Source organism: Phocoena sinus, chromosome 10, assembly GCF_008692025.1.
Source record: "Phocoena sinus isolate mPhoSin1 chromosome 10, mPhoSin1.pri, whole genome shotgun sequence".
Lineage (NCBI taxonomy): Eukaryota > Metazoa > Chordata > Mammalia > Artiodactyla > Phocoenidae > Phocoena > Phocoena sinus.
In genome coordinates this window covers 60,064,488-60,075,778 of record NC_045772.1, presented here as the reverse complement: position 1 = coordinate 60,075,778, position 11,291 = coordinate 60,064,488, and the positions used below count along the sequence as shown (strand labels likewise).

At 40.2% G+C, this 11,291-nt stretch overlaps 1 long non-coding RNA gene across 1 annotated transcript; it reads right to left on the bottom strand.

Moving 5' to 3' along the window:
* Positions 1–205: 205 nt before the first annotated feature.
* Positions 206–8,539, bottom strand: LOC116760185. The gene is made up of 4 exons (XR_004351676.1): positions 8,433–8,539; positions 7,115–7,236; positions 3,289–3,362; positions 206–341 (listed from the first exon to the last, which is right to left on the bottom strand). It is a non-coding gene; the product is annotated as an uncharacterized LOC116760185 (long non-coding RNA).
* Between the last annotated feature and the right edge of the window lie 2,752 nt (positions 8,540–11,291).

The window sequence follows — 11,291 nt, the reverse complement described above, 5'->3', positions numbered from 1 at the left end:
GTTGGAGAGGATGAGGAATCACAGTCCTTGGATTCCATGCTGAGGACCTGGGAGCTGCCTGTCAGAACTCAGTGCTGAACCAGTTCTCAAAGTGGACTCATCCACTCCACTGATCCTGTAGAAAACTGTCTACAACAATCCTGGACTCTTCCAAAGCCCCCCTGGGCAGGTGGTGGTGTACTTACAGATCTATGATGAGGTTGAGCCCGAGGAGAAATCGTCACCTCTGGACCAAGGGTAACTAGGCAGAGCCATTGAGAGCCTTCCTATGAGCCCGTGCGACAGTGTGACAGATACTGCCACTGTTGATCTATGTAAATTGTTCATTGAACAAGCTGGACCTGGTAGGAGGAAAGTAGAGAAACAATATTCTTCTCACCAACATCTTTGGAAACCTTTTCTGTAAAACCATTTTTTCTACCCCCGGATGAAACTGCAAACTGTTTTTATAGCTTTTCCAAACACTGTCAATAAATAAGAAGTGAATTATGATATCAAAACTCAAGACTTTCATCCATTTAAAAGCTTTCCCTCTCCTTATGGACTGTTCTGGCTTGGAAGCATGCAGTACGTTTGGCCTGGTTGCCAATGCCCCCCGCTGTGTCCCTGATCCAATCTCTCCTGTGTCAATTCATGGAGTGTCCTTCTGGTAGAGTCCTATCTCAAGGAGCTCTAGGGAGCCTTCCTCCCAAGTGTACTCTATCTCTGGCCCATGGGAAACTCATGTACCATTTGCCCCGCAGTTTCTGGACACGTGGGCTGTGGACCAACACAGACCTTTTGATTCCATTGTGTAGAGTAGTGTGACGGGATAGCTTCTTCCTTTGGAATTTTCAGGAGAAAGAGTGATAGATATGACTCGCCATTCCTTCGGATGCAGAAGACACATGTCATACTCCCTGAGTGCTTCTATTGAAGCCTCTCTCATCTAGTTTAACATGAAGGGAGGAAGCACACTTTTCCTCCCTGGCACACTGACATTCCTCTCCAAAGGAACCCCCAGGGACGGGCTTTAAATGCTCCGTGAATTCTGAGGTTTGTCTCATAGAATCTGGAGATGGGTGATGAGGAATGGCAAAATCCTTTGAACTACCTATGCTCTGCACAGGTGGTATAACACCTTGCTTTAGAAGTGAGGGTACTTGGTACCTATTATTTGTTTTTTTCTTCCTGGGGGCTTTTGCCAAAACAAAGACAAAAAGGTCCCATGGAAGCATCCAGTTACATACAAAGACACAGATACATTCAAAAGAATTTCGTCATACTATATATACACCGCTTTCTCAATGGACACTATATTGTGATACTTTTCAATGTTAGTAACAGTACAACCATATCTTACCTGAATGGAGTGTATTTTTCAATTTAATTATTTAAAGATTGAAAGGCAGTACATGCTCATATAAAAATTCAGAAAATATGGAAAGGGGAAGTTCCCATTTGCTACTGAAATTTTTCTCTCCTCTCTATAAAAAGCCATTTTAATTTTCTATGTGTCCTTCTGAGTCTTTTTCCAATTTACAGACATACGTATAGACTTAAAAATTAAGAATAGGACCATATTTTTATTTACAGCTCAACGTCTTAAGATGACTTTCTCATCTGTGCATCTTTCTTATTTTATTAGCACATACAGCCTTATCTCATCTTAAAAAATGGTAGCCTCGTATTTCAAAGAATGGATGTGCTCTCTTTAATTTAGTTACTTCCCTATTGATAGATCTTTGGGGGTTGTTTCCAATTTACCTCTATGTTAATAATGCTGAAGTGGAATTCTTTGTGTACATGTGTGCATATTTTTGAAGGACAGACTCTTAGAAGTTGAATTGCTTGGTTCAAGGGATATGTTCATTTAACATACTTTCCTTACTAACCTTTTGTTTATTCATATGTTGTTAGAAGAGATATCAGCTTTCTTCTATTCAGAATGGCTCTTTCCATGTTAAGAAAACTCCAAGCATAACACTCATGGCCTCTCTTCACCCCTAAGCAGAAGTGACTTGAAATGAGTGGGGAGTTTGGAAGAAGAGATTTGAGTAGGTGTGGTGGGCTGAGCAACCTAGTCTCCTTTTTTCCCTTGGGACCCAAACTGCCCTTGGAGAGCACGTGTCCTGCTGTCCTCTTCCACACTGGGGACCTCCTGTGGGATGGCCTGGGGTGGCCCAGCACCACCTGTGAGTAGACAGGTAACTGTATTTAACTCTGGGATCCAGTGGTAGAAAGTTTCTTTAGTATAAATATGAGCTTTATTCTCCACTATCAGATTTATCTGTAGGAAAGGTAATATCTGAATCATCCTTTGCCACATTCCGTAAAAAAAGGTCAACTTTTTACTCTGAAATACTTTCCAACTTCAATAAAAGTTACACAAACAAACAAGAAACTTCTGTATGCCCTTCACCCAGATTTCCCAATTGTTAATAATTTACCACATTCGCCTTATCATTCTCTCACTTATTTTTATTATTTTCAGCCATTTGAGACATGATATCCAATTACCTTTAAATAGTGTATATTTCCTAAAAACAAAGACATTAATCTAAATAACCATAGTATACCCATCAAAGTCAGAAAATTAACAGATACAGTACTACCATGTAATCCACATTCAAATAATGTCAATTGTCCCAATCATATCCCTTGTAGCAGAGCAAACAACAAAAGGAAACCAGCAACAACAAAACAACAGAAATCTTCTCTTTTGTGCCTTGACTTTCTTTCCAGAATCGAATCTAGGATCATGCATGATATTTGGTCTTCATGTCTCTTTAGCTTCCTTCAATCTGGAAAACTTCACTGCTGTATCTCCAGGGCCCAGAAAAGGAGCTCAATTTAGTATTTGTTGAATGAATTAACACCAAATACTTTTCCAATTGAAAAGCTAAAAGAAAACTTTTGGGACCAGGTGATGGAGAAACTCAAGCAGAAATAAAAGCAGGACAGGGCTACTGCCAGAAATGTGACCTGCTCTGCCCCCAGGAATCCTGGAGAGCCTTGAAGCCAGGAATAAATAAACTCAAGGAGAAACTGACCAAGGGGGTAATCGTAAAGATAAATAAGCAAATGACTGGAATAGCCAGGCTAGTCACTCCCCCACCCCTCCTCATGTTTACAGAGCGACTGACTGAAGGGTTTGCCCTGGAGTGAGCAAACAGAGCGAGGAGTGAACCAGGGCCTGCAGTGACTCTGGACCTTCAGATGGTCACAGAGGAGAAAAGAAAGGAAGGATTGTTCTTCAGGAGGAATACCGGCTTACCTGTTGACCCCATTTTCATAACATCCACATACCTTAATAAGAAACCTTTCTGTCAACATCCTCGTCCTGTTTGCTCCTTTAGGCCTTCCAGGAGAAGGAGAGCCATCTATGATGGAAACAGACATGTAGAAAGTTGGAGGAACCTATGCCAGGTATTTATAGCATTATAAATATAATGCTATATAAATATATATAGCATTATAGCTAGGAGAGGAAGGCCTTAAGGTGCCTCATTTAAAACGAAGAATTATGAAATACTTGCAGAAAAAGAACAGTTTGGAAAAAAAAAGAACGAAGATACAGAATAACTAATTCTGGATTTTTTGCGGTACGAGGGCCTCTCACTGTTGTGGCCTCTCCGGTTGCGGAGCACAGGCTCCGGATGCACAGGCTCAGCGGCCATGGCTCACGGGCCCAGCCGCTCCGCGGCATGTGGGATCTTCCCGGACCGGGGCACAAACCCGCGTCCCCTGCATCGGCAGGCGGACTCTCAACCACTGCACCACCAGGGAAGCCCAGAATAACTAATTCTGGATGAAGCAAACTTTTTTTCATTTCACACAAAAATTATAATTACTTAGGAAACCTTGAGTGAATACTAAATGCACAAAACTAGGGCAGATTTTGTTGAAGAAGAGCCAATTGCTAAACAAGAAAGATTTATGATTTTAAAAAGAAAACAATTAATAGGAGGGCTAAGTAACTGAAAACACATGGCTAAAGAATAAAACAGTGATTTGGAAATTAAGGTGTTTTTGTTTTTTGTTTTGTAATGTAAAGCAAAAAGACAATAGACATTATGGGACGAAAGTTAAGAGATATAGAGGATATGCCCAGGAGAACAAATATTCATTGAAGAGAAGTTAAAGAGAAGAAAATACAGGGGAGACAAAAAGTGAAAAATAGACAGAAATTTACAAAAATAGAAGGAAATTTCCCTGAGGGCAACATATACTCAAGACTTTAGATCCAAAGTGACCACTAAAGGTTAGCTAGGTAGGAATACTGAAAGAAGACACCCACATCTAAATATGCTTGAAATTTCTGAATTTCAAGTATAAAGAAAAACCTTATTACTTTACAGAGAAAAAAGTCACTCACAAAGGAAAGCAAATCAGATAAGTGCTGGTGTCCTATCTACTACCCAGAAAGCTAATGTACTATGGGTCAGAGCTGCCACCTTTTAAAGCTAGAGTTCTGTAGCCAGTTAAATATTCTGAGGGCAAAATAAAGAGCTGTGAAGGTATTTCACTTATGCTTATTCTTTGAAAAAAACATTGGTCTACAAACAGCACAATTTCAAGGAAGGAGAACCTGATATACAAGAAAGATTGGTAAACAGAGATACCAACAGAATGTATAATTAAGTATAAACAATTCTCTTTTTTATCATGGTGTTTAATAGCATTGTTAAGAAATGCTTCCTAAAATATATAGTCTCTATTATATTGACTACTATTATATTATTATACATGTATATTTTAATAATATATATTATATAACCATATAAAATTATATATAAAATATTACTATGTATTATATAACAACAAAAATTAACAATATCTGAAATAAAATTAAAGATAATTTCATCAAAATTTTGGAGACTGGGGCTTCCCTGGTGGCGCAGTGGTTGAGAGTCCGCCTGCCGATGCAGGGGACGTGGGTTCGTGCCCCGGTCCAGGAGGATCCCGCGTGCCGCGGAGCGGCTCGGCCCATGAGCCATGCCTGCTGGGCCTGCGCGTCCGGAGCCTGTGCTCCACAGTGGGAGAGGCCGCAGCAGTGTAAATTATACATGATGCAGGTCTCACTTTTTGCAGGGGGAAAGTCATGGATATTAATTGTTGATATTAATACAAAAATATTGAAATAGGTTCATTAGAAATAGAAATATATTTACTAATAGAATGAGGATAGTATGCAGCTGTGGCAGTGTGTTACTTGCCTACTCGGTATCCATTCTTGGTTCCTTCCATAGAAATAGAATTCTGATGTCATTTAGGGAGGTAATATGTCTACCGAAAAGATGACATTTCCCAGCCACACTTGCAATAAGTAGTGGTCACATCAGTAAATGTAAATGGAGTGCTGTATGAAATGTCAAGAAAGTCTTCTCAAAAGGAGCTGATTCAGCTGACACTTTGCCCTTTGTGCCTTCTTTCTCCCTACTGCTTGGAAATTGTACGTGATGGCTAAAGCCTGAGCAGCTGCCTTATGACCTTGAGAAACAGGAGTTATTTTGTAAGAACCATGGAGCAGAAAGAGGAAAGGTGGCTGGATTCTTGAAGCCAATGGAGCCTCCATTCCAGTCCTGGTATAACTGACTGATGTGGACTGACTCTCGCTAGACTTCTTTTGCTTAGAAAAAAAAGCGCTCATGTCTTTAAGCTGCTTATTTTGGAGTTTCTATTTCATGCAGCCGAACTGAATCTTAACTGATTTATAGTCTTCCGTACTGGGAGAGGGAAAAGAGGAACAACAAAAATTTTGATTGACCCAGTGAAGGTTAAGAAGGCAAGGTGAAAAAAAGAAATAAAGAACAACAAGAAACCAAAGTAAATAAACGGCAGGTTAGAAAGTGAACTGAAGTCATAGATTTCTTTTGTAAGAGACACACCAAGAATAAAATGACACACAAAAGTTGAAAATAAAGGGATGGTTAGAGAAATGTTAGGTAAATAGGATGGCAATATTAATATATGGCAAAATAGAATTCAAGGCCAAAATAATTAAAGGGAATGTAAAGTGTTACTTAGATAGCATAGATAGAAAAAGGTAAAATTCGCCAAGAGGATAAAATATTTGCAAACATTTATGCACTGAAACAAAGCAGAGACTGTTATAAATATGAAGAATATTTGACAAAAACACGATCTCTGTAGGAAATCTCAGGAAGTGATGATTTATGTGGACTGAATATAATTTTGTCTATAGAGGACTTGAAGTAGCACAATGGACAAGCTTGCTATTTTTTTTTTTTTTTTTTTTTTTGCGGTACGCGGGCCTCTCACTGTCGTGGCCTCTCCCGTTGCGGAGCACAGGCTCCGGACGCGCAGGCTCAGCGGCCATGGCTCACGGGCCCAGCCGCTCCACGGCATGTGGGATCTTCCCGGACCGGGGCACGAACCCGTGTCCCCTGCATCGGCAGGCGGACTCTCAACCACTGCGCCACCAGGGAAGCCCGGACAAGCTTGCTTTGAATGTTATACCCAATGATAAGAGGGTTATACCCAATGATAAGGACTTTACAAAATTGATTAAATACTATGTACCAGAGAAAAATCTGAATTAATTCTCCAAAGAAGAAATTATGAAGGGCACTTTCCTCTTACCACAGTATAATATGTTAGAAATTAAAAACGAAAGGGAGGGCTTCCCTGGTGGTGCAGTGGTTAAGAATCCGCCTGCCAAAGTAGGGGACGTGGGCTCGAGCCATGGTCTGGGAAGATCCCACATGCCGCGGAGCACTAAGCCTGTGCTCCACAGCTACTGAGCCTGCGCTCTAGAGCCCACGAGCCACAACTACTGAACCCATGTGCCACAGCTACTGAAGCCTGCGCACCTAAGGCCCGTGCTCCGCAACAAGAGAACCCACCGCAATGAGAAGACCACCCACCGCAACGAAGAGTAGCCCTGCCCCCTGCAACTAGAGAAAGCCCGAGCGCAGCAACAAAGACCCAACGCAGCCAAAAGTAAATAAAATAAATTTTTAAAAAAGTGAAAGGGAACTGACAATAATTAACAAAACTAACCACTGGGGTAAAAGAACAATCTTCTTAATAATTTTTGGGTCAAAAAGAAAACTGAAACTAAATTATGATTGTTTGGAAATGATGTTATATGAACACTATACATTTTTACCTGGATTGCAGCCAATGGAGTTCTTACAGGATCCCTGGTGTTTAGTGCTTCTATGAGAAATGAATAATTAGCAAAAATAAATTCAGGTTTAGTGGCTAGGAAACGGCCACCAAAAAAAAAACCTGAAAAAAGAAGAGAAGGGAATTAATAGATATAAAATAGAATTAATTAACTAAATTTAAAAAGAAGCTAATAACCTATAATGGAAAATAATCTGAAACTAACACAATATTGGTAAATCAACTATAGTTTAATAAATAAAAATTTTAAAAAAGTAAAAGAAGCAATCCCAGCTGGAAAATCACAGCTCTCCAGGCATCTCCCTTTCTCTCTGAAGTGTGGCCCACTCATTCCCACAGCTGCGCTCCTCAGGTTAGCGGTGGAGGATGCTACAATGTTGATCACTTTGGACTCACAGCAGTGTCCAGACGTGTCACTAACAACTCCTCCTCCGAGGAGTCCCGCGTCATCTGTCTACCCCTTCCTCATCACTTCATCTGCTGAGCTCTCAGTCACTCCCCCTCCTTCATGGAAGACTGCACCCTTCGATGGTCATCTTCTCTTTTGTCTCAAGATTCTGGACAACTTCAAGGATCTTGAGCATGACCCACCCAGCAATCTGGGTTCCCAGTTCCCTGAGCTCATCACGACTTTCATCTGAACTCCCATGCTCAGTATGGACCTGGTCATCACTCAGAGCTACTCCACTTCTGAAAACACCCACTCTCTGACCACAGTCTCCTTTACTTCCAACTGTGTTATTTTGATACTTCCTTTACATCTGTTTTTTCAAAATTCACTTCCTTGACCTTTTAATCTCTCTCTTTTTTTAATGTATGCCTACTCCAGCCTTTACTTGCTTCCATTTCCAAGTTAAATTGCATGGCCCACCAACTTAGACAAGTCTTCTGCCAATATGTGCTCCTCCCTGGTCCCACTTTTACAAAGTCTGGCAAAATTTTGATCCTTGAAGAAACTAGTTATCTACTTTCTCTGGTCCTATTCCAGGCTAATGAGCACATCTAGAGAGGAAACGATACAAAATTATAGACATAATACATTTAAACTTCTGGTGTGTAATCTCAACTAGGCTCTCAACTTTGTCCAAGCAAATCCACAATACTTTCCTAGTCAGTGCTGTCTCCTATTTCCATAGAAGCTATAGTAGACCTTATTCTAGCTCCTTAGACCACCTATCCCATCACATCCTGTCTCACCCACACCAGGTAACCCCATCAGCTTCACAGAGAAAACAGAAGGTTTTGGACATATAATCCTTTTATTTCCTGGTAATATCTACAATCTTACGTGTACTTACATCCACCTTTTGCGCCTCTTCTACAGTGACTGTGTGAGAGTTTTTACTTCTCTTGTCTAAGAGTTAATCCTTCATCTATGCTCTGAATTCTCATCTTCTGCCTTCTCAGAAATCTTGCTCTGCTGGTTATCTCCATTCTCTCTTGCACTTTCTCCTGGCACTTAAAAAAAATTGCAATTAATGAGAATGACAAGGGATTAATCTCCAAAATATACAAATAGCTCATATAGCTCCATATCAAAAACAAACAACACAATAAAAAAATGGACTGAAGACTTAGATAGACATTTCTCCAAAGAAGACACACAGATGGCCAACAGGCACATGAAAAGATTCTCAGTATCACTAATTATTAGAGAAATGCAAATCAAAACTACAGTGAGGTATCACCTCACACCGGTCAGCATGTCCATCTTCAAAAAGTCTGCAAATAGGGCTTCCCTGGTGGCGCGGTGGTTGAGAGTCCGCCTGCCAATGCGGGGGATACGGGTTCGTGCCCTGGTCTGGGAAGATGCCACGTGCCGTGGAGCAGCTGGGCCCGTGAGCCATGGCCGCTGAGCCTGCGCGTCCGGAGCCTGTGCTCCGCAACGGGAGACGCCACAACAGTGAGAGGCCCGCGTACCGCAAAAAAAAAAAAAAAAAGTCTGCAAATAATAATGCTGGAGAGGGTGTGGAGAAAAGGGAACCCTCCTACACTGTTGGTGGGAATGTAAATTGGTGCAGCCACTATGGAGAACAGTATGGAAGTTCCTTAAAAAACTAAAAATAGAGCTACCATATGATCTAGCAATCATATTCTTGGGAGTATATCCAGAGAAAACTCTAATTTGAAAAGATACATGTGCCCAAATGTTCATAGTGGTGCTATTTACAATAGCAAAGCCATGGAAGCTGCCTACGTGTCCATCAACAGATGAATGGATAAAGAAGACGTGGTATATATATACAACAGAATATTACTCAGCCATAAAAAAGAACAAAATAATGCCATTTGCAGCAACATGGTTGGACCTAGAGATTATCATACTAAGTGAAGTAAGTCAGACAGAGAAAGATAAATACCATATGATATCACATGTGAATCTAAAATATGATACAAATGAACTTATTTACAAAACAGAAACAGACTCACAGACATAGAAAACAAATTTATGGTTACCAAAGGGGAAAGGGGCAGAGAGGGATAAATTAGGAGCTTGAGATGAACAGATACACACTATTTTATATAAGATGGATAAAGAACAAAGTCCTACTGTATAGCACAGGGAACTAAATTCAATATCTTATAACAACCTATAATGGAATGAATCTGAAAAAGAATATATATATATAAATGTACATATACATATATATATATATATATAAAACCGAATCACTTTTCTGTACACCTGAAACTAACACAACATTGTAAATCAACTATACTTCAATTAAAAAAAAAAAAACCTTCCCCCAAATCCCCCAGCAATTAAACATAGTTTACAGGGTCCTTCATGGTCTGGCCTCTTCCTACCATCTCATTGGCTTTTGGGGTTTTTTTTTCATCTCTTTTCACCTCTCAGTCTGTGTCCTAGCTTTATAGATTTTCTTTCAGTTCCTTGAGCAAGCCTTGTCCCATTCCTGGGAGTTTGCACATGCCGATCATTTCTTCTGGAACGTTACCTTCTCCTTCACTTCCAATCCCCGTAACTGAGTAATGCTTTTTACATCTTTCATCTTACATCACTTTCTCTGGGAAGTACTCTCCTATTCTTTAAGTTCTGATTAGGCATGGTTCTAACAGACTTTACCTTCACCCTCTAATACCGTTTCATAGCATTTACCATTTTGAAAGATACTGAGAGATTTATTTTTCTAACCTTCTTGACTCTTTCTTCCTCCAACAAGACCAGGACTTCTTATTCAATGTTGAATTCCTGGCATCTGGAACACGTCTGGCACATAAAAACCACTCAACATTTATTTTTTGTTGGATTGATTCAATCATTTGACTGACTCTATGGCCTCAAGGCAAAATATAGAACTTTAGGAAGCTTAATTGGTCCATATGGGAAACGTATTTTGTGTGGCTAAGAATCCTAAAACGTGCCATTTGTTAAGCTCAAATTTAAATCTGGGAATTTTCCACTCAGGAGAGATGAAATCCACAGCCATCAGTGTCAAAGGAAAATGAGCCAGAGAGAGGTTTTCACTGTACACAGATATTTATCCCACCCTGCCCTTCTGTCCGCAGCTAGAAAACAAGGTTCAATGAGGGTCTGCAGTCTACTCTGGCCTCCAAGTATTTCCCCTCCTTGAAAAAGAGTGAAGAGGGACCTTGAGCTTCTTCCCCTAGAGACCAATACAATGATACCCTTCAGTGGAGAAGTTTAATCGGTGAAACTGAGAAACAACATTTGAGCTCTGTTAATGCAATTCCACTTAGGCATCTTAGTTTGGGTATATTCTTAGCAAACACCCCTTATTTGAATAGTTTTTTTAAATTGAGGGATTTGATTATTACTATGAAGTTTTATGTTTTCTGTGGTGGAAGCAGACAGTGTAAAATGCTTAAGTAAGTACTAAGTAAGGTGGCCATATGTCCTACTTTGCCTGGGACAGTCCCAGTCTAGGCCTGTTTTCTCCCAGTGTTCAGTCTGGGTTAGCATGTGACCTGGAATTTACATATTTTAATAAGGTATTAATATGATTATTAATAACTACATTACAATAAACAGGTAATTTGGTAGAACTTCGCTGTGCATTTCTGCCATGGTCTCGTTGAGAAGTGTGAGAAACCCATGTACTCACTTTAACGTGTGATTAAATCTGAAAGACAGCTAGTGATAATCTTTCCTTCTTACCTTTTATAGATGCAATTTG